Source organism: Crocuta crocuta, unplaced genomic scaffold, assembly GCF_008692635.1.
Source record: "Crocuta crocuta isolate KB4526 unplaced genomic scaffold, BGI_CrCroc_1.0 scaffold687, whole genome shotgun sequence".
NCBI lineage: Eukaryota > Metazoa > Chordata > Mammalia > Carnivora > Hyaenidae > Crocuta > Crocuta crocuta.
The window spans coordinates 3,814,126-3,837,999 of record NW_027530182.1 but is presented as its reverse complement, the minus strand read 5'-3'; the positions used below and the strand labels follow the sequence as shown (position 1 = coordinate 3,837,999).

At 36.5% G+C, this 23,874-nt stretch overlaps 1 protein-coding gene across 1 annotated transcript in view; it reads right to left on the bottom strand.

Moving 5' to 3' along the window:
- Positions 1-23,874, bottom strand: part of ADAMTSL1 (ADAMTS like 1) — a gene marked incomplete at its 5' end in the record, with an annotated part of 912,424 nt that overhangs the window by 457,844 nt on the left and 430,706 nt on the right. The window lies entirely within an intron of this gene.

Below are 23,874 nucleotides of genomic sequence, written 5' to 3'. Positions count from 1 at the left end.
CTCTACTGGGTGTGGAGATCAAGATTGACACATTTTTATGTCAGTACTTAAAATATATGGGTCCATTGTCTTCTTGTGTATATTGTTTCTGATGAGAAAATCTGCTATGTTCATTGCCTTTGTTTTTCTGTCCACACATATCTTTTTTTATGGTTTTATTTAATATTTTCTGTTTAACTCTGATTTGTAATAATTTGATTATCATGTGCCTGGGTAGAGTTTCATTCATGTTATTTATGCTCAGAGTTTGTTGAGATTCTCAGATATGTTTTTTTCTACACAAATTCAAATAATCGCTAGTTATTATTTCTTCAAATAGCATTTCCTCTTTATCCAATCTTGTTATCAAGAATTTAAATTACATGTATATTAGGCCACTTAAAGTTATTTCTCACCAACTGTTGCTTTGTCTTTTTCATTTAACAATTCTGCATCTCTCTGTATTTCATTTTGAATCTTTCTATTAGTGTATCTTTAAGTTGACTAATTTTTTTCTTTTGCAATATCTAATCTGTCACTAATCTCATCCAAGGGACCTTTTATCTTGGGTATTACAGTTTTTATCTTTACAAATCTGATTTGGTTCTTTTTATCTTCCATGTCTCTACTTCATTTTTCAAACACATGAAATACAATTATAAAAACTTTTAATATCTTTGTCTGCTAATGCTAACATCTGCGTTGATTCTGGGTTGGTTTTGAATGATTTTGCTCTTTTTTCAAATGGGTTGTATTTCCCTCCATCTTCCCACAGCTGCTCATTTTTTTGGTTGGATGACAGACTTTGTGACTTTCGCCTTATTGAAGTACTGGAAATTTTTGTATTTATGTAAACATTCTTCTCTTTTTAAAGTTTATTTCTTTATTTTGAGAGAGAGACAAAGAGAATGTAGGAGGGGGAGAGGAGAGAAAAAGGGAAAGAAAAAATCCTAAGCAGGCTCCTTGTTATCAGTACAGAGCCCTATGTGGGGATCGATCTTATGAACTATGTGATCATAACCTGAGCTGAAATAAAGAATCAGACACTTAACCTACTGAGTCACCCAAGTGCCCCTATTTATGTAAACATTCTTAAGCTTTTTCTAGGTTGAGTTAAGTTACTTGGAATCTGTTTGACTCTTCTGAGTCTTGCTTTTAAATTTTGTTATTCGGAACCAGAGCTGTGCTTAGACTAAAGCTAATTATTGCCTATTACTGAGGTAAGACTTTTCTAGCACTCTACCCAAGGCCAGCAAATTCTGAGGTTTTTCCAGTCTGGCTTGTGGCAATAGGCATAATTTCACACTCTGTGTGAGTGCCAGGTATTCCTCTCTCTAATCTTTTCAGGGAATTCTTTTCCTGCCAGTGAGTAGTTTTTTCACATACAGGCACTGATCATTACTTTGCTGAGGAGGGTGAGGTGGGGGGAGAGGGCTCTCTGCAGATCTCTGGAGTTTTTTCTCTATGCAGACTTTTTTCTTCACTTGGTACTCTGGCCTGTGAACTGAGTCTTGGTCTTCCTAATTCAGACATCATCTTCTCAACGCAGGGAACTTGGCAGGTTTTGCCCAGGTTCCTATTCCCTGCACGCAGCCTAGAAACTCTCTTGAGGAGGTAAGTTGAAGTAGATGCAGAGCTTACTTTGTTTACCATTCCTGAGAGGTCACTGCCATTCTCTGATATCTAGTGACTTGCAGGCTCCTGTTTCATATATTTTGTTTGTTTTGGGCTGTTTCAGGCATAAGATTAACTTGGCTTCTGTTACCCTATCTTTGCAGAAATGGAAGCCCTTATTTCTCTTTAAAAAATGATTAATAGAAGCCGTTTATGTTGCAAAAAAATCCATGATCTGAATATAATGAAGATATTCTCATTTTATTGAAAGGCCATGTTTCCACCACAGTAACTTTTTAGAACCAGTCAATAGGGAGAACATCTATATATGCCAGATGTTGACAGATGCATTAATCAGAATATTTTATGTGGCAACTCAGATTTAGTTTCTTTGAGGCATAAACCTCTTTTGAAGAATTAGAATTTAAAATTGATGAAGTGACAGAGTTTTATGGTACGAACTTCAGAGACTTTACTGCAGTCATATTTAAACAGTCAACTGCTGAGAAAATCTCTTTTGTAGAACCAATTAAAAATGCCAACTTTACCAAACATTTCACTGCCCCTTACTCAATGGGCAAATCCTTTTGCTTTTTTTGCTACTTGCTGTAATGTGCCAACAATTCGGATTCTATAGTTTTATAAAAGATTTAGTAAGTGTAGATAGAATTGTGCCGTTTAAAAAAATCAGTGAAAAGAAACAAAAAAAATTACCAGGATATCATACTGTGGCCAATCATCTATTTTAAAGCTCTGTTGGAAATCCCATAAACATGTCTTGAATAATTCTGCCATCAAGGAAACCAAAAAAAAAAAAAAAAAAATGGGACAGGAAGTTGTGTCAGGAAAGAGACTTTACAACCAATACTCTGAAGCCACAACAATTCAACAATGAAAGAGAATGAAGAGTTAGGCTCTGGGGTAATTGAAACTTTTTCTTCCATCTCCACCTCACTTAAAAAAATCATGAGTCAACATATTGTACCAGATGTGCCGAGATAACCCTTCCAATAGAAAACATCTAAAAATGCTATGCAATATATTAAAAATCATTTCTTTTATTTAAATCACAGTGGAGATGGTGGTAAATAAATTATTGAAGAAATAGAATTAGTAAATAAGCATGTTTTCATGAAGACATCACCATCCTGAGAAGATTTATAAAGTAAATCTACTAAACATTTACACAATGGATAGTTCCACTCTTATTGAAATTCCTTCAGAGTATACAAAAAAATCACTTCTTAAATTTTCTGTAAGGCTTCTACATCACAACAAAACAAGACAAGGCACTGTGTGTGTGTGTGTGTGTGTGTGTATAAAAGACCAATTTCATTCTTGAATATAGATGCAAAAATCACATTAAAATATTAACAAACCTTACCTAATAAGAGAAACCAAAGCTTCTTGGAGAAATAGCTAACTTCATGTCTTATGAAGGAAATAAATAAGCTTAGCCTGGGAAATCTTGTTATGTCAGAAAGTAAAAAGGCTTTTAAGGATTAGTAGAATCATGTCAAAGGGCAGAGGATAAAATGTGATGGGGCTCCCACTGGCATAATATGGAATGATTTGAGAACAAAAACAATAACTATGTTGGTTTGAAACACCTCAAAAATATAAAATCCAAAAGACCACAGTAACACTAAAACCACCAAAACAAAAACCAAAATTCCTCATTGGCCATCAATGATGGTTGCTAAGACAAAAACTTGTAACTTGAAAATGAATAAAGGGAAGAAATGAACATTTATCCCGACTTTTCTGAGTGACATGTATTTTATTGTACCTTAAATGTTGATGAGAGAAAGTTCTATGAAAAAGAATTTAGTTAAATGCAAAATGAATGACATATTAGATCATTGTTATTTTGAAACTCTACATGAAATCATACACGTGGGAAATAATCATGAATAGATGTTAAAACCATTAGGTAAATGATGATGGGAACTTTACAATGGAGGAATTGGGCTGACCCCGCCTGAGTACACTGATCACTCATATCATCACTAAGTGTGAGACAATCAGATATTTTGTACCTCACAACGTGATGTTATAGGAAGGGCACAGCACCACCTAAGAAGTATTCCTGCCTAAAATATTAAGCCTAAATTCAATAGTGCTTCCAAATCTGAATTTCAGTTAACAGGAAAAGTGGAGGCTAGAAAAGTAAGTGAAATAACACCACAAAGAAACAGTGAGCCAGATCCAAAACATTGTAGGATAGAATATTTGAGGACAAATGACCAACAAATCTATGCCATGAAACAGAGGGAGTGTTTATCTGGGGGGAACCTGTTATAGGACAGAGAAGACTTATGAGACATAATCATGATATAAAATTTATTAAATGTATGGGTCTTGTTTAATAATTTAGAGGGGAACACAATAATGTAAAAAGATACTTTTGACACTGTCCTGACAATATGAATATAAAACAGGCATTAGATTAGAAAATAATTTCCATGAATTCTGTTGGGTATAGTAACAGAATAGTTGTTACATGTTTTAATAATACGTTAGCAGTTAGTGATGCAGACTGAAATGTTTGTGGGTGAAATGACACAATGTCTGGGGTTTATTTTTAAATAATCCACCCTAAAAGACAAATCGGGGCTGAGAGAGGATTAAATACAGCAAGAATAGCACAATGTTCATAATTGTTGAAGCTAAAGTATGATAACATTAGGATATTCCTTCCTTTTAGTGATATTTGACACTTCTGATGATAAATCCAGAAATTTTAAAAGGATATTGTAATCAAGTTGAACTGACTAAAAAAGTATAAAGTCTGATCAACTTTATTTATTGGAAAATCTACCAATGTAATTTAGTACACAAATTGATGAAAAGCTTCACATATCTCATTATATCCAGGGATAATCATTTAATAAATTCAACAGCTATTCAAAATAAAATACTTCAATTACATACAAGGAAATACTTAACTATTAGAAGGAAAACTGTCTAATGTAATAAAGAGCAGCTATAAAAAGTTGCCTTAGCCATCAAACTCATTATTGACATGTTAAAAGTACTACATTTAAACTTAGGAGGAAGACACGGGTACCATCATAACTTTATTATAATGTATGTACTAGTCAGTAAAATTTGAAAAGTGAAAAGAGTAAAAGAAGTAACATACAGGAATTAGAAAGAAAGAAACGAATTCTCATTGTTTATATGTTGTCTCCGTCTACTTCAAAAACCTTAAAATTGGCTACTGCAGCCAGTAGCAGGGGCAAGAACAAACATGTTTAAGCTGGCATGTTGCAGGAAATTGGTAATACACTTTTAACCCTGTTTTATAAATATCTTCCTGTTTCATTAAACATTAATCTACAGATTAGTTTTTTTTTTATGTTTTATTTATTTCTAGGAGAGAGAGAGAGACAGCGTGAGCAGGGGAGGGTCAGAGAGAGAGAGAGGGAGTCACAGACTGAAACAGGCTCCAGGCTCTGAGCTGGCAGTCAGCACAGAGCCCGACGCGGGGCTCGAACCCACGAACCGCGAGATCATGACCTAAGCGAAAGTCGGACGCTTAACCGACTAAGCCACCCAGGCGCCCCTCTACAGATTAGTTTTTAATAACATGCAAATGGAAGTATTTTAGACTTTCAAAATTTTTTAAATGTTTGTTTATTTTTGAGAGAGAATGGGGAAGGGGCAGAGAGAAAAGGAGACAAGGATCTGAAGCGGCTCTGAGCTGTCAGCACAGAGCCCGATGTGGGGCTTAAACTCACTAATCCTGAGATGATGACCTGAGCCAAAGTCGGACACTTAACCAACTGAGCCACCCAGGAGCCCCTAGACTTTTGATTTTTAAAATTAGGTTTGTGGGATCTTAGGCAAGACTCTCATTTCTCTGGCTGTTAATTTCCTTATCTGTAAAATAAGTTTGTGGATTACCTGATCATTAGGATCTCTTATAGTTCTAACTTCATGTGATCCTAATTAACTAAAAGAACAATTAAAACGCATATTTTGTGTGTATCATAGCAAACACATAGTACTCCTGCAAAAAGTCCTTTATCACTCATTTAAACTTATATGGGATCCCTTATTATATTTTACTTTTGAAAAGTTGTTTTCACAATTAGTTTTAAGCTGCATGATGGCAGAATATACATCTTCCGAATTCGTGTTTCTTCCTAGCACGAGCCAATTGCCTGACAACATTTGATGCCTAATAAATGGCTATTGGAATAAAATTAGAAGCTTTATGGATGGTTGGATATTTGAAAATTGAAAGGTGGAAATACAGGACTCCATATCTAGGAAAGAACTGAACAAAATTACGTTTCACTAATTATTTTAATATTTTTTTCTTTGGTATCTTTCTCTTCCATTAGGTGTAAGTTTGAGCATGGCAGGGGCCCTGGTTATTCCACACTGTATCACCAGGACCTAGTGCAGTGACTGGCACATAGTAGATACTCAATGTACTTCTTAAATGAAATGATATATAGCTATCTGTTCCAGCTTTAACTTAAAACAAATTTACTGATGTTTCTAGAATTTATTTTTTCAGTCATATTCTGTGATAAGTATATTCACAATTTAATTGATAAAACCAAGATGGACTTTATAGATATTCATCATTTTCTTAATTATGTACATACAGATGATATGTATGTGTATATATATTAACTGAAATGTTCCCTACAATAGTTTTGTTTTCCCAGTTCCAGTTCCCTCTTTTCATAGCCTAGCTGCTAGAAATAGTCACTATTCCCTAACACCCTTGACACCCTTGATTATTCTCCTCTGTTCTCCTCTTCACAAGGGGAAAGATACTATTTCCACTTCCTGACTTCCTATTCACACCTCAAGACTTTATAATAACGTTTCCACATCTCTTCTTGATCCTCACTTAAGGTTATTAAGGATCTCTGGGTTTTTAATACAGTGGATACACTTCAGAATTTTTCTTACTTGATCTCTTAGTTGCATTTGACGCTGTTGCCACTCCTTTTTCCTACAATTCTTTCCTCCATTAACTTCTAAAACATTACTTGTGGGGTGCCTGGGTGGCTCAGTCGGTTTGAGTGTCCGACTTCAGCTCAGGTCATGATCTCACGGTCCGTGGGTTCGAGCCCTGCATTGGATTCTGTGCTGACAGCTCAGAGCCTGGAGCCTGTTTCAAATTCTGCATCTCCCTCTCTGCCCCTCTCCCACTCGTGCTCTGTCTCTCTCTGTCTCAAAAATAAATAAAACAAAAAAATTTAAACATTATTTTCTTCTGGTTTTCCATCTACTTCTGGGCTGCTACTTCTCATTCTCCTTCATGGGTTTTTCACCTTTAATCCCTCTGAAACCACCCTTCTCATCTCCTCTCACCCTGTCCTGAATTCACATGTTTCCTCTATAATGAGAACTCCTCTGCCTATCATGCTTCCAGCTCAGCTCATCTCCTGGAGGTCTAGATTATAAGTGTGCCATGTTCTCCTATGCTTTTGTGTTTGCACACATTCTCTTTCTTCTCCCTGGATCAATTCTCATTGTTTGTTCACTTGGCAAAATTTTATTCATTCTTCAAGTTAGCCAAATGCTTATCTCTTCTGTGAAGTTCTTCTCCACTTTCTTGGGTAGGTTTGAGTTTCTTCTTCTGCCCTTCTTGTACTTTGTATACACTTTAATTAAAGAAATTATCTTGTTGTTTAACTGTTTGGATATGGCCTATTCTGGGCGGCAGAGTGCCATAGAGATGTGTTTCAATTTCCATACTTGTAGTCTCAGTGCCTGAAGCCAGTAGGAACACAATTACTATTTTTGTTGGATGAATAAAGAAATCTTACATTGTTGTTTTAAATCCATTTTTCACATTCATTCTCAAAGCCAACCCTCCCAGCCTCCTTAAGGCTCTTATGACTCCTGTTTTAAAAATGATGAAAAGCAAAACATTCTCATGAGTACACAGGTATTAAATGGCAGATGAATGACATGAACACAAACCTTCACTCTATGTCTAGGGGTCTAGGCACTGTACTGCGGCAAAATGCAATTATATAGTTTGAGTAGAATACATCTGCTACTAATTTTAACAACACTGATTATCTGAATCAGTTAAAGGCTATTAATTAATAGTAACAGATGAGTAGATTTCCATCGAAGAAGAAGATGTTCCTGATAACAATGAGGCATGCCAGTTTATTTTTACTTCAGTAAGAAAGTTCTTCAAACAGGGTATTCTTCACCCGAAGCCACATGATTTCTCTTCTTGTTATGCTCTTTAAAGTGGAAAATGGGATTGCACTTTAGACCTAAACCTTCTTGAGTTAGGAAAAAAATAAAAAGATGGAGAGGGAGTATCTCAAACATGGTTGGATTATTTTCAATCTGCACGTTTTGCCAATTTGATAATGGGTATATAATTTGTTCAAATTTTAACATTACAAAAAAAGTGCTAAATTATCTGGTTTAAAGATATTTATGATAAATTAGTTGGGTAAATTCTCTTTAAGTTTCTCTGCTTATAATCCTTTAAAGAAAGGATTTTCCAACATTTTCCAAAAGTTATTGTATACACCTATAATCAAGCTATTTGGGGCCATGAAATTGTCAAGTGAGGAGGAATACCCACAAGATTATATTGATTGATGTGAGTGTATTTTGACTTTCTCTCTGTCACTCTCTTTACAGAGTCCTTTATCTGAACATACACACCGTTTGTAAAATTGTAGCTACTGCTAGAAATGATCTTCAAAGTAACTGATACCATTATGCTAATTTTACATAAAATTGAGCCATATGCAACTTTTTCCCCATTTTTAAATTTTTCTAACTTTTCTACTTTCTTTCCTCCAAAGGGAACAAAAGGGTGGCATCACCCTTTCACTTCCTCTGAGAAGGATCTTCTCTTACTTCAGCTTTTGCTTGGTCTGACTAGAATCTGCAATTCCAGCATACAGGGTGGCCCAAGGCCAAATCTGTTTACAGTGAATTCTGGAACTTAAACTGTACATGTTCACAGAGGTTTGGAGAAGTGCCTATACCATCTGCTGCCTGATTTTCCTATGTAATCTTTATCATCTCCCATTTCCTTCTTCTCATGAGTTTCGGGGTTTGGAGACAACTGATTTGCCACCTAAGCAAATGTAGAAAACACAGAAGTGTGTGTGTGAAGTGTAGGGGACAGAAGGAGTTTGTAGTAGTTGATGTGATTGGAAAGCCAAGTGATTCTTTGCCTTCAGATTAAAAAAAAAAGATTCATTTTGTGTTGCCCTTAGAATATAGTTGGAACTCTATTGTATCATAAGAAAAAGATGAAACCATGAAAATTGAACCTAAAACCTGACCTATGAGGTTGGACAGAGGCAAACATTAGAGGCATGTTGGGGGCAGAGAGGAAGTCGAACTCTGCAAATAAAGAAGGAGAATCCAGGAGAGTCTAGTTAAAAAAGTTGCTGGCCAGACATGATGGTAGACTAAATCCAGGGGTCAAAGGGAGAGAAGGAGAGAAAGGAATAAAAGGAAATGGGGAGTGGGGCATGTGGAGCACTGGGAAACAGTCTGGAAAAGGGGGTGAGTAAAGGTTTTCCAATCAAGGGAGTTGGGAATGCTGAAAACACCGAGTGTGTTCAGCTTCTGTAATGGGAGACACAACTCTCAGTGGTGGCACCTAGAAATCCAATGGAAATCCTGCTGGTGAGCTTACATGAAAATTTACTGTCTTTTCCTCCACTAGGCACAATGCCAGGGTTCTGACAGGAGAGGTGACCATAGGAAAAAAAGTGATTAAGATACTCAGACTATTTGTTGAAAGACACTTAGGTGGCTTGAGAGAAATGCAGCTGAGAAGGGAAGTCTGGGTGAATTCATCATCTGGTCATTCAGAAAGAGATCAAGATTAAATTTAATTTTAGAAATAAATTTCTGAGAGAGAGAGAGAGAGAGAGAGAAAGCGTGAGCAGGGGAGGGTCAGAAAGAAAGAGAGGTACAGAACCAGAAATAGGCTCCAGCCTCTGAGCTAGCTATCAGCACAGAGTCCCGACGCGGGGCTCGAACCCACGAATAGTGAGATCATGACCTGAGCCAAAGACAGACGCTTAACCGACTGAGCCACCCAGGCACCCCCAGGAAGAGATCAAGATTAACAGGGTAGCTCCTCAGAGGCTGATAGGAACTTGGTAAACAAAACCAAGATATGATTTAGATGTGCATTCCTGTGGGTTCAAAGCAGCTAGAAAACATTATATCTGCATTATTTGAGCTATGGGAGAATGGTACTTCTTAGATTTAAATATTAATAAAATCCTTCACCCCTATTAGTTGCCATGATTATACTTCATTGTTTGATGAAAAAAGGAAAAAGACTTTGATGTATTCAAGAGTTATATTGATTAAAAAATAAAGAATGAGGCAAAAAGATTAAAAGTTTCTATAAAATAATGACTTAAAAAATTATAAACTCATCTCAGATACTCAAAATAATAGTTGATTTAGATTTAGAGAAACTAGAAACAGAGTAGTATCCTTGAAAGAAGTTTCTATGAGAACAGGCAGGATAAATAACTTCACACACCCCTATGAAAATCATATGGCATTATTTTATTATAGAGCATGAAAAGATGGAACAGAAGGCCATAACCTCATCTTTATCTATTTCTATTGATCTTTTCACATGGAGCTGCATTTGAGAAATTCCTTGAAAGTTTATTTTTTCATGAAAGGCTCATAACCACCTCCTATGCCAAGAAAAAACACTCCATGTTAATACATGTAAAAAGCATAATAAAAACATTAATTAAGATTGTTTTGAGGAACATAATAAAGGTTCTTAAACTTCAGGTCAATAAAGCAAAATGTCTGAAGCAACTCAAGGGCAAGATTGTGTCAGTTGATGAAGAAACAGGTATCTGAGATGGAGGGGACAGTGAGTTAGAAGAGATGAAATGCACCTATTACATATCTACATCCAATAAATCAATGTCATTAGAATGCTAAAGTCTTAATTTCATTAATTTGTTTTTTCAGCACTCAGGCACTAAACACATTTTTAGTGGGAACTTCTAATGTGTTAGACACTGCTGAGGCAGAGAAATTAGGCGCACACTCTTTCCTTGAGGAGCTAGCTAAAAATAAGGGATTTGCAATTTGCCATTCTATCCTAACAAATAAAAGGCTGAAGAGAGAGAAAATCAGCAACCATTGTTAGATCCATAAGTGAAGGGCAGTCATAGGACAAACCGCTGTCTGCCAGGTTGGAGGGACAGACAGGCAGATACAGGGCATCACAACTCACTGGGACAGAAATCCATGAGCAGAAACCTCCGTGGAAACCCATGACAGGGTGGGGACACCTAAACTGTAATTGACAAACTGCTAGAGGCTTCATGTGAACAACTCTGAGAGTCAAAAACTCCAAGAGGACCTAGTCATAGGATGGTCCCCACACTTTTGTGAGCTTTACTTCTAGGAGCTTAATCAGTGAATAGCAGAAATACTTCCTCATGCTTTTGGCACAATGAAGGAAAATGAACCATTTTGAAATACACCAGAGTATTCTGTTCTCCTTATCAAGGTCTGCCTTCAGGAGAAACTATTTAATGAGAGCCAAACCTGGTGGGGTTTTATTGGAGCCTAGCTGACCTGTAGGAAGGGCAATACCCAACTCCAGACCACTCCAGCATTTTGTCCTATGAATCAGGAGAGAAATGAAGTGCTTATGAAATTTCCAGTCCAGAGGTACAGACTCAATAAAAGACTGAGAACTCATCATAAGACTACAGAATGCTTCCTTTCCCTTACATCTTAATACTACATTACTAAACACCAATATACTGTAGTCCTTTTTACCAAGTACCTGATATCTACCTTCCAACAAAAATTACAAGGCATACTAAAAGGCAATAACACAGTCTGAAGAAGACAAGCAAGTATCAGGACCAGACCAGACATTGCAAGGATGCTGGAACAAGCAGACCATGAATTTAAAACAACTATGATTAATATGCTAAGATCTATAATGGATAAAGTAGATAGCATGTAAGAACATATGGGCAATGAAAGCAATGGAAATTCTATGAAGGAACAAAAAGAAATGCTAGAGATCAAACACACTGTAACAGAAATAAAGAATGCCTTGGATGGGTTTATCACTGGATTGGACACAGATGAGAAAAGTATCTTTGGGATAGATACCTCAGTAACAAATGCCAAAACTGAAAAGTATAGGGGAAAAAAACTGAAAACAAAGAAACAAACAAACAAGCAAACCAGAATAGAATATCTGTTAACTGTGGGAAAGCTACAAAGGATGTAACACATGTATAATGGGAGTACCATAAGAAGAAAAAGAAAAAGGAAGAGAAGCAATATTTGAAGCCATTGTGACTTAGAACTGCCCCAAACCACAGATTCGGGAAACTCAGAAAACATCAGGCAGGATAAATATAAAAACTGACAATTAGGGGGTGCCTGGGTGGCTCAGTTGGTTTAGCATCTGACTTCGGCGCAGGCCATGATCTTGAGATTCAGTAGTTTGAGCTGCACAACAGGCTCTGTGCTGACAGCTCAGAGCTTGGAGCCTTCTGCATATTCTGTCTCCCTCTCTCTCTCTCTGACCCTCCCCTCCTCACTCTCTTTCTCTCTCAAAATAAGCATTTAAAAAATTAAAAAAACCCTACACATAGGCATATTATATTTATATTGCAGAAAATCAAAGATAAAGGAAAAATCCTGAAAGAAGCCAGAGGGGGAAAAAAACCACCTTATCTATAGAGGAGCCAAGGTAAAAATTGTATTGGACTTCTCTACAGACCACGCAAACAAGAGAGTGATATGAAATATTTAAAGTGTTGAGAGAAAATGGCACTAGCTAGAATTCTGTACCCTGCAAAACTATCCTTCACAAGTGAAAAGAAATGAAGACTTCCTCAGACAAATATTGAAGGAATTTGTAAAGAATATCTTCAGAGAGAGTAAAAATAGAGGTCAGATACAGTGTAGAAACTCAGGGTGGATAGGTGAAAGAACAAATAAATAGACCAATGAAACAGAACAGAGGACTTAGAAATAGATCCATGTAAGTACAGTCAACTGATCTTTGACAAACGACCAAAGGCAATACAATGGAGAAAATACGGTTTTGTTTTTCAACAAATGGTATTGGAGCAATTGGACATCCACATAGAAAGAAAAGAAAAGAAAAGAATAAAGAGAAGAAAAGAAAAGAATTAATCTAGAACAGACCTTACACTCTTCACAAAAATTAGCTCAAAATGAATTGCAATCCTTTATGTAAAATAAAAAATGATTAAATTTCTAGAAGTTAATGTGGGAGAAAATCTAGATGAGTTTAGTGATGATTTTTCAGATATGACACCAAAGAAAGAAAGAATTAATAAGCTGGACTTCATTAAAATTAAAAAATTCTGCTTTGTAAAAGACCATGTCAAGGGAATGAAAAGACAACCCAAGTACTGGGAGAAAACATTTATACAAGTCCTATCTGATGAAGGATTGTTATACAAAATATATAAAGAACTCTTAAAATTCAACAATAAGAAAATGAATAACTAAAAATACATCTAGGACCTTAGCAGACATTTCACTAAAGAAGATGCACAGTTGGCAATTAAGCATATGAGAAGGTGCTCCAAATCATGTCATTAAGGGAAATACAAATTAACAAAAAACAATGAGGTATCACTACACACCTATTGGAATGGCCACAGTCCCTAATGCTGACAACGCCAAATACTAGTGAGGATGTGGAATAACACAAACTATCATTTATAGCTGGTGGCAATGCAAAATGGTACAGTCACTTTAAAAAACAATTTGGCACATTCTTACAAAACCAAACATATTCTTACCATATAATCCAGCAACCATGCTCCTTGGTATTTACCCAAAAGAGTTGAAAATGTACAATCACAAATAAGAGCTTTATTCACAATTGTCAAAATTTGGAAGCATCCAAGATATCTTTTAGTAGGTAAACGGATAAACTGTGGTACACCAAAACATGACTAAAAGAAATGAGCTATCAAGACTTGAAAAGCCATCATGAAATGGAAATGCATGTGACCAAATGAAAGAAGTTGATCTTACAAAGCTACCTACTATATGACCTTCTGGAAAAGGTAAAGCTCTGGAGTCAGTAAAAGTTTAGCGTTTGCCAGCATTAGGGAGAGAGAGGGAGGAATGAGTTGGTAGAACAGAGAATTTTATGGCAGTAACACTATTCTCTATGATAATATGATGGTGAATACATGTCATTAGATGCTTGTCTAAAACCCACAGAATATACAAAACCAAGAGTGAACCCTAAGGTAAACTGTGGAATTTAGGTGATAATGATGTGTCAGTGTATCAGTTGTAACAAATGTACCACTCTGGTGGGAAATGTTGATAATGGGGGAATTACACACATGTGGGGGCAGAGAGTATGTGGGAAATCTGTGAGTTCCCCTCAATTTTGCTCTGAATCTAAAATTTCTCTAAAAAATAAACTACTCTATCATAAAATTTATTTTAAAGATTATTTCAAGAAAGTGTGATAAATGGACAGCAGTTAGGCTAAACTTAACAGCATTAGCTTTGGAATCTACTAGATCAACTCAGGCTAAAATCACAGCTTTGCCACTTACTGCTTACTAGTAGTGTTGTGTTAGTCAAGTTCATTAATTTCACAAAGTCTCAGCTTCCTCCCCTGTAAATTATAAATTAATTAAGTCAATCTCATAACATTTTGTATGGATTAATGAAGAATGTACATCAAGTAGAGAAACTATAGTGTCAGTATATTACTGACAACAGCAATAGAAATTCTGTTGATAATTATAGCCCAGTGGTAGTCATGGTACAGGTAAGCATAGGGTATATTGGGAATCTCTAATTCAGACTGCTGGGTGGAGTCCGATGTCAGGGTAGGCTTTCTGAAACGGATGGCACCTGAGGTGAGGAATGGAGGACGAAGAGGAATTTCTGGAAGGGATATCCCAAAGATGCAAAGACCTAGGAACAAGAAAGAGCATAGCATGTTTAATGGACTGAATGGGGTTAAGAATGGTTGGAGAATGTTGGTAACTAAGGGCTGAAAGGAATCCTGGGGACAATTAAAACATTTGAATTTCATGTTGAGAAATTCTAAGCAGAGAAAGGATAGGAAGAAATTAATGATGCAGAGCAATGATTTAGGTAGTGATTTAAAAAGATTTAGACCAGAAATGAGGGAGGTAAAACGGGTGGTAGAGTGGCCATTTAAGAGAGCTGATGCCTTATTTCATCAAGAAATGATGAAGGCCATATTAGTGACAATGGCAGTGAAATGGAGAGAAGTGGATAGGTTTGGGAGATACACACACTTAGAATTGATACATTTTATTGACCAATTAAATGAGAAAGGCAATGCACAAGTCAAGCTTAAAGCTCTTCTTCTTTATCTTGGGCAGTGGGCATGTACTGTGAGAATAAATAATGCAACAAAAGCATATTTGGAATAAGCAAGATTTTAGATGAATGAGTCTTCTGGATAGGTGCATGCAAAGCTCAGGGGAGGAAGATCTGAGTGCAGGCAAGGATTTGGGAGATGATCCGCATGTAATGAAAGAGTGAGAAGAAAATAAACTTACATATCACCACACAGCTAGTAATAATATTGCTTGCACTTATAGGTAACCAGTTCTGAAAAAGGAGGAGTCCTACATTCTATATACACAGGTATTTAAATATTTACTTGCACTAGAAAGGCCAGTCATGGATCTCGCTTGCCCCCAAGCCCTGTATGTGAGAATGATCTTTCCATACCTTTCATTAAAGGAAAGCCCTCAGACAACTGAGGCCAGAGAGGCAATTTCTGCTCCTGGAACACATTTCCCCAAAGTGGTGTATTTATAAGCATTTTAAAGGTAGTACATCACTACTGTGATGAAAAGGATTGATTGTGATGAAAAGACTGTGGGAAACATAGTTATCAGGAGGTGGTATTCCTTTAATGTGCTCTTTCAACCACTAACCAAGAGTGGCAGATATCACCCCACTAGACTAGTTCCTGGAGTCACTTTCCTACTTTCCTGATGTTAGAATTGGGTGATGCCTTGAGGCAGTCCTATTGAGAGCCTGTGATACTGTCCCCTAGTCTCTCCTAGCCCATCATAGGCAACTGTTCTAGGCATTGGTACTTAAACCAAAAGCAACCACTTCTGTAGAAAAAAGAAGTAAACAGTGAGACATGAAGGCTCAAAGGCTGCAATAAAAGAAATTTGAAGGTAGAACTGGACTCCATGGGAGTCAACAGAAACAGTCAAATCCTGAGCAAGAGGAAAGCAAGTGACAGAAAATGGTGTAGAAAGAGCCTACATCAGTTGGAAACAAGAGAAAAATGAAACTCTGAGGTTAAAAAGCTGTTGAAGCCCAAGCTTCAGACTTGTCAACTGCAAAAGATCTTCCAAGACATTAGGAGGGGCTCTACCAATGTGTTCATATGAGCATAAGTTTTACAAAACACTGCAGGAATAAAATATTTCAACCACAGTTGGTTAAGCCTGCTGTCTCTTTCCACTTCAATTTCTTTTTCATTATACAATCTCTCCGTTCAAGTTTCATTGGAGCGATCAAGAGCATTTTTGAGATCCAGCTAAGGGGGAGTTGAAATTGAAGTAGATTTAGTTTGTACTTAATGAGGTGTATTTAGGTTGTTTACTGTTCACTTATTACTAGTTGTCCTGGTACTGAATTGTTTCCAGGCATCCTTAAACTACTCACTCCATTAACTTACCCAATGTCATGACACAGAAGTGCATGGCCAGAGGTCCTATTGGGATTTATTCTGATGTAAGGGGCATTTAACACCAGAAGTATGTGGATAATGAATAGAAACAAGGTTTGGAATGTATGGAACCAGAAGCTAGTCTATGGAAAATTCTTCCATTCATTAGACACATAAAAATTTTAAGCTGAGGATTTGGTTTTCATTGACACCGAGTCAAAATGGAAATTCATTCCTGTTCGAACTATGTTCTATGTACAATTATAAATACATCATACATTTTTATGGGAAGTAGAAAACAAAATCTATGTCTGGAGACCACAAACCAATAGCAGTACTACAGACAGCAAGTATTCTGAAAGAGCATATTATGAAAGAAACTTGATAAAGTTTTCCCAAATTTGACAACTGTCTTAAAAGCCTACACGACATGACCAATACTGAGAATTTAAGTTAAAAGGAGATTTTTAAAAATTCCAGTAAAAACTGTTTTGATTACCCATACTGGAAGAAAGATGGAATTATGCTTCTATGCTTGCTATAAAAATGACATTTCCAATTTGCTGAAATATAATAGAGTGATCAAAGAATATATAGCCCACACATGTGGGGAAAAGTCCTACAGACATGTTCATAGACATGTTACTTCTGTATCATAGAAAAAAATGTAACTTAAAGGCTATGAAAAGAGAGAGTTGCTAGGGTTAGATTTAAGTACAAGAACATAGTGGAAGACAGTATCTTGACCAGTAGCAAAAATAACCCCACATTTCCAAGTAAACCATTCTTATTTTATTTGTTTATACTTTTTACTTCAGAGATACTTCTTTTTTTAAAGCATTCTTATTGAGGATGACTAACTTACAGTGCTACAGTGCATCTAATTAGATTATTTGCGTTGTTGTTATTTGTGATTACTGCACAAACAGGAACCATTCCCCAAGTCACCTCCTGTAATAAGGGAGTTTATTGTGAGAACCTATGTGCACTGAAACCCAAACTAGGAATCTGTCAGGAACCAAGACAAGCCTAGGAGATCTTGGTCTCTATCATGAGCAAGTCAATTTCATGGCCATGGCTTATTTAAATTTTCTTTTTTTTATGCTTTGTTATAACATTTGATAATAAAATACATTATTTTCTAAAGGTATCGCATAGTATATTCTAAAATGGGAAGTTAAAAATATTATATCAATTACTAGTGGAATTTAGTGTCCTTCAATCCTTAAGTTTACGAATTCCCTCAAGGCAAAGACAAGACTGTTCTGCTTTCTCAGTTCTTTCTCTACAAATGTTTCTGACACTTGGTACCAAACAATGTGGCTCTACTCATGAACTTACAAGTGAGAATATACTAAACCCATCTTGACAACATCTTGAAAACAGCCATTTAGCACCTAAATGGTACTACAGTAGATATGTGTTGAATTGAGTTTCCCTACCATGACACTTCTCCAACATATTGTCTTAAGCTTCTGACCCTGGGGGTGACCATCATCTTATCAGTTTATGTTTTACCGCTACTCTACCATTCAAGTCTCATTCTTTAGCATCTAATACAATGCCTGGCATATAATAGACACTCATTAAATATTTTTGGAAGAATGAATAAATGAGGCACACCTAATTTATTAGGTGATCTCTCTTCTTACAGAAAACCCATCTGTGGCTTTCAATTAAAACAGGTGATAAAGTTCCACCTGATCTGTCTCCTCTCTATCTCTAATCGTTGCTAATAGGGTCAAAATGAACAGTCACAATCTGGATCAGCATCTCAAACTATGTAATAATATGTTTTATGTGAAATACATGGTTTCATGGTAAAATGACTGAAAAGTTGACTAGGCTTCCTTACTATAGGGCTTCTCACAGAATTTAATAATCAATTATGTAATGTGATTTTGAAAGCAGGGAACAAAGGGTGCAGAATTTTCCAAATTTAGTTAATACTAATCACTAGACTAATGTTTTAGAGTAGAAAAACCTGATCTAGATCAAAGTAGAGAAAAGTCTGTATACATCTACTATCTGATGGATACAAAAATTTCCAGGTCATTCTTAGTATAAACAGGAACATTTTAAGTTATTTTAGTGCAATATGATCTCATACTTCTATTTTATCATAATGACATTATTTTTTTTTCTGATACATGGGAGGGCATATGAGTCAGTTAAAGTAATTCAACTGCACATATGTCACATGAAGCATCAGAGTATTTTTTGAGAGTCAACCATTGAATGTGAATGAGGACTCTGATCCCACTTAACTTGAGAAAATTAGAAAATTTCTAAATTAGAAAATTAGAAAATTTGAGAAAATGATAGTCTGTTGTGTATCCGATGGAAATAGAGTGTTGAAAATCAATACCATAAAGCCAGCTGTTAGGTTGAATATATTTGCAGTGTCATTTTACATCTGACAATTGCATCTTGATGTACACTGCCCTAAGACAATATTGTATTGATCTAGGGGTCCTTCAACTGTACACACCTCATTATGGATATTAGCCTCTAAAACATCTTATCTTTATAGAGGCTGGGAGAAAACATCAGGTTGAACCCAGAGAGGTTTATACAGTGATGAATGATCTTAAGACATCTTGAAATCCAGTTTGGAGTAGAACAATGAAGTATAGATGCTTATCCAACTCTTTCAGAAGTTAAGAAAGTATAGGCAAATCTATAAACAACAACAACCTCTAAATAATTTATATTCCTTTTATTAATTCTAAGAAGCTTTTTATTTTTTTTTATTTTTTTTACAAATAGTTTATTGTCAAATTGGCTTCCATATAACACCCAGTGCTCATCCCCACAAGTGCCCTCCTCCATGCCCATCATAAAAGGAGCTTTAAAAAAAAAAAAAACATTTAAACATCTCAGAAATTGGGATAGGTCTTATAAATTCAATGATGACATACAGTCACTTTTGTGACTTCAGACTGCAAACCCATTTTTGTACTGGGTTTTAGTTCAAATAATCAGGAAGACTCTTATTTTGCTTCCTCCACTTAGCGTTAATATTGAGAAATGTAAGTTTTCTGGCTGCCGTTTCCTACATGTTGATTCTTCTGATTTGCTTGTCTTTTTGTCTACTCATGTAGTAAGGACATAGCTCTCATATGCCATAAGCTCTCTCATATTATTAGACTCTCCTAGATTATGAGACTACATTATTATTAAATTCCTTGTCTTAAGCCTTTTGCTCTTTGGGGTGCATGTAAAATAATGGTGTATCTTTCATCAAGGCACCATGAACTCAAGAAATAGGATACTTATTAAGTTCATAAAATTTGCCACTTTATCCTGGAAATAGTGATACCAACAGGCAGGATTTCCTTTTGGGATGATAATATCACACCGGAAAGGAATCAAGGCACTCTCAATTCCGGCTAAGTTTATAACTTAACTTCACAGACCTTTGGGAAATCATTCAAGAACACCATTCATGAATAAGAGAAAACAAGGGGAGAGCGAGGAAATAAATATTGGATAAGAAACCTGAATAAACTTGAACCCAATGATATTGTTTAATTTATGCATCTGGGTTGAAAACTCAGAAATCCCAGGCTCACAGTAGGTGACACGGCATGGAGAATAAAAATTATCAACAGAGATTCTGTTAGAAAGTACAAGAGCTAGATCAGTATTGATGTATACAAATAGCCATAGTACATATAGAATCAATACATGAATTTTGTAGGACCCCTTTGTAGGAATGTGCTAAGTTCTGATGCCTACAGTTTGAAAACAACAAAGTGAACTAAAGGAGTGTGTGAAAAATGTGAGAGAGTGTTTAAACTTTGCTAATGGAGATCATCACAGCACAGAGGTCTATTTTTGCATAGGGAGAACAATTTTTAAGTAAAGGTNGCGAGATCATGACCTAAGCGAAAGTCGGACGCCCAACCAACTAAGCCACCCAGGCGCCCCAGGGAGAACAATTTTTAAGTAAAGGCGAGTATTCTATTTGCAATGAACAATATTAACACAAAACTAACAACTGCAGCATAAGAGACTTGGGTTCAAGGAGTAATAACAGACTTCAAGGAGAAATAACAAATCTAGAATCTAATTTTGTGTAACATAACAGGAGTCATTCAACCTTCTGACCTCTTCCACGTTGAGTTAAATTTCTCAGCCGCGAGAACCAGCTGGCCTGACATGATCTAGGACTGTGCAAGGACAGAAGCACCTGAGAAGCAGGCCAGCAGCTTAAGGAGAAGGACAGGAGTGCTTTTAGGATAAAGGACAGTCCTGCCTGCCTTATGGGTTATGGTAGATGACTTATGAAAGTCTGTCTCAGAGGCAAGGTTGAGCCTCGGGAGCTATCAGTCTCAAAGTTCTGATTCAAACGCTGCTTAGCATCAAAAGTTTCCTTCTAGAGACTGGCCAGTATAAAAGGAAGTCATTCCAGAGACATCTGGAGGGCAGAAGACAGTATATCAGGATCTGACATTTCCTCTTTCCTGAATATATATGATCTCTACAGAGAAATGGAGCATTTGTAAATGTTAGTGTAGTTTCTAGCATACTACTTATTCAATAGGCATCTGTATCACTAAAAACACCTAAAGTGTGTCCCACTTAAACCAGGCTGGATCAAGAATAAACTATATTCCCCTCCCTTTGTTCAATTCTAGATACACAGGCTCAGAGCTCTCTGTTCACTTGCAGATCAGAAGTACATATCTAGGTGAATTCAATTCAGGATGTAATTTGCTCTAGAACTTCCCCAGAAACTCCAGAAGGGATTCTGCACTGTTTCTCCAAATGTCTTCTGTAAATTTATCTTTGCAGATAAAAGCCCTGTCCGAAAAATGGGTCAATTTCCATCATGTCACTTAAAGTGCAAATTCCAAAGTATTTTTTTGAAGAGGAATAGATATTATCCACCAGTGCTGGGGGTTTTTATTAAAATAATCTTATTTATAAGATTAAATAATCTTATTCCTCAGAGATTTCTGAATAAAGCATGGGAATTTAATTCTATCCTGAATGCAACACATCTCAGGTCAAGGTCTGGCCTAGCAACAGACAATGCTCATGTTTTTCCTTTCTTTACCTCTAATGGAAAAGGGAGGATTTAAAGCCATCGCTGGTTGCATATATACTTCACGTTTTTAAACCTAAGTAAATTCGCTCTGACTTCCTGAGTGTACTGCTTTGAAATACAGTTTACAAATCTTATCGTTGCTTTTCCATGACATAAGGCAGGAAAGCTGAAATAATCTCACATACCTGGAAATGGCTTAAGGCTAACACAGGAGTGAAGAGGAAGCAAAAGGGAACTATTTGACAGACCCATGCTGAAAAAGACACTCTTTACCAAGTTGGTATATCAAACCTTAGACTAAGTGATAGACAAAATTACTTAAGACCAATGTTTCAAAAGTCTGAGTTACTTTCTGACAAATGCTGACCCAGTTCCACTTTAGAAACAACCACAGTCAACAGACACAGGTCCACATCCTTTCGCCTTACATATATTTTTTTCCCACAACCCTCTTTACAACTTAACATAATGGGAAGTTCTCCTTTGGCAAAAATGCTGATTAAGTGTTCCATTTAATAGTGAAATGTGAAGAATGCTTTCTTTGCTTCAGACCTGCTGTTCTCGTATTGTCTCATGCTGTCTAAAATGGAGATTTGTGAAGCATTTTCCGGGTTGGTTTGCCTTGGCGATGAATGTAATCTGGAGATACAGCATGAATAATTAATGTCATGTTGAATTTCTAGTCAACTTTCTTATATCTACACTCAAGGCCATTATTTTAGTCTGTTGTCTCTGTAATTTGAGAATATAAGATGGACTTTCCATGTAACTTTAAGGCAGAATAGTTTATAACTAATTCTCTCTCTCTCTCTCACCAGCTCTCATATCTCGAGTATACTTTTTGCCTTAATAAATGTTCCTGCTCGTGTTCCTCATCCACTGTGCTGTGTGTCTGTCCTTGAAGTCCTTGTAACAAGGACAAGAACTTTTGGTGGCTCCTTTAATTCCTGCTGGGTTGAGGCCTCAGGGCTGGGGTCTCCCCAGTTCATTCAGCAGCATTGCTTTAAAAAAAATTTTTTTTAATGTTTTATTCATTTTGAGAGAAATAGAGAAATAGCACAGGAGCAGAGGAGGGGCAGAGATAGAAGGAGAGAGAGAATCCCAAGGAGGCTCCACAAGTTAGAGCAGAGCATGATGTGGGCCTCGAACTAACAAACCATGAGATCATGACCTGAGCTGAAATCAAGAGTCAGACGCTTAACCAAATGCACCACCCAGGCACCCCCACCCAGCAGCATTTCTACAAGTACGCTAGAAGCACTCGAAGAGAGAATATATGTGTCCCTTGCATAGAGCATTATGCCTGTGACAAGTGCTCAGTTAATACTGTTGTAAATTGGGGCACCTGGGTGGCTCAGTCCATTAGGCCTCCAACTTCAGCTCACATCATGATCTCAGGGTCTGTGAGTTCGAGCCCCGTGTTGGGCTCTGTGCTGACAGCTCAGAGCCTGGATCCTGCTTCAGATTCTGTGTCTACCTCTCTCTATGCCCTTTCCCTGATCATTCTCTCTCTCTCTCAAAAATAAACATTAAAAAAGAATACCATCCTAAATCAAGTAGACAAATGTAGATAAAGATAAACTGTCTTCTTGCCTTGAGAAGCATGTGAACCAGCCCAGATATAGCCTAAGATAGCAGAGACAAAGTTTTTCTTTCTATCGGAAAAAAAAAAATTTTGGAAGTGATTTGCTATTGGAAAAAGGAGTTAGGCATCAAAGTACAGATAGGTGTAAAACAAACAAACAAAGCAACACAACACAAAAAACAGGGAAGAAGGCTTATATTTCTCATTTTGACCCAAAATTAAGGGATTAATTTATTTCTTGCATACAGTATCCTTTAAAGTCAAAAATGTGAAAATAAATTGTTCGCATCATTCTTTAAGTTACCTGACGGTTTAATTCAATTAGCCTACTTTTGTTTTATTTTGTTTTGTTTTACTTTACATTGTAACTTCGTTTTGACATGTAAGCACAAGTCAGCTGAGGGAGAAGCTTAAAATGCAGGGGCCAATGATAGAAGTTTCAAAACTAATGTGTAGCAGATAGGAAGATAAGAGCTATCAGCATAGATATCCTGATAGCTATCAGCATATCAAGCAAAATCAAGGAAAGTCAAATGAGTAGTTTTTGCAGGGCATGCCTGACCACATCAAAGTTGATGTTGGTTTGAGAGAAGGTGCTCAGGAGCCATTGTTGTGCTAACTTGCAGACCTTCTCTAAGAAAATGTTTTTTAAATAGTCTATCCATGGTTGTTGTTCTTTTTTTCTTTGTACCACAAAGCTGGGCTTAGTGATTGCCCCCTTACAAACTACATGTTCCTCATAGCAACATGAGTAAATGTTTTAACATACGTTACATTATTTTGATCCTCATAACAACACTGCAAGGTAGTGGGACCAGTATGACTAATTCTATTTTTAACAGATCAAGGAACTAAGACTCAGAGTTTTGGGGACTTGTCCAAGGTAAGCTAAGATGTACTTGATCTAGGACTTACACTTGAAGC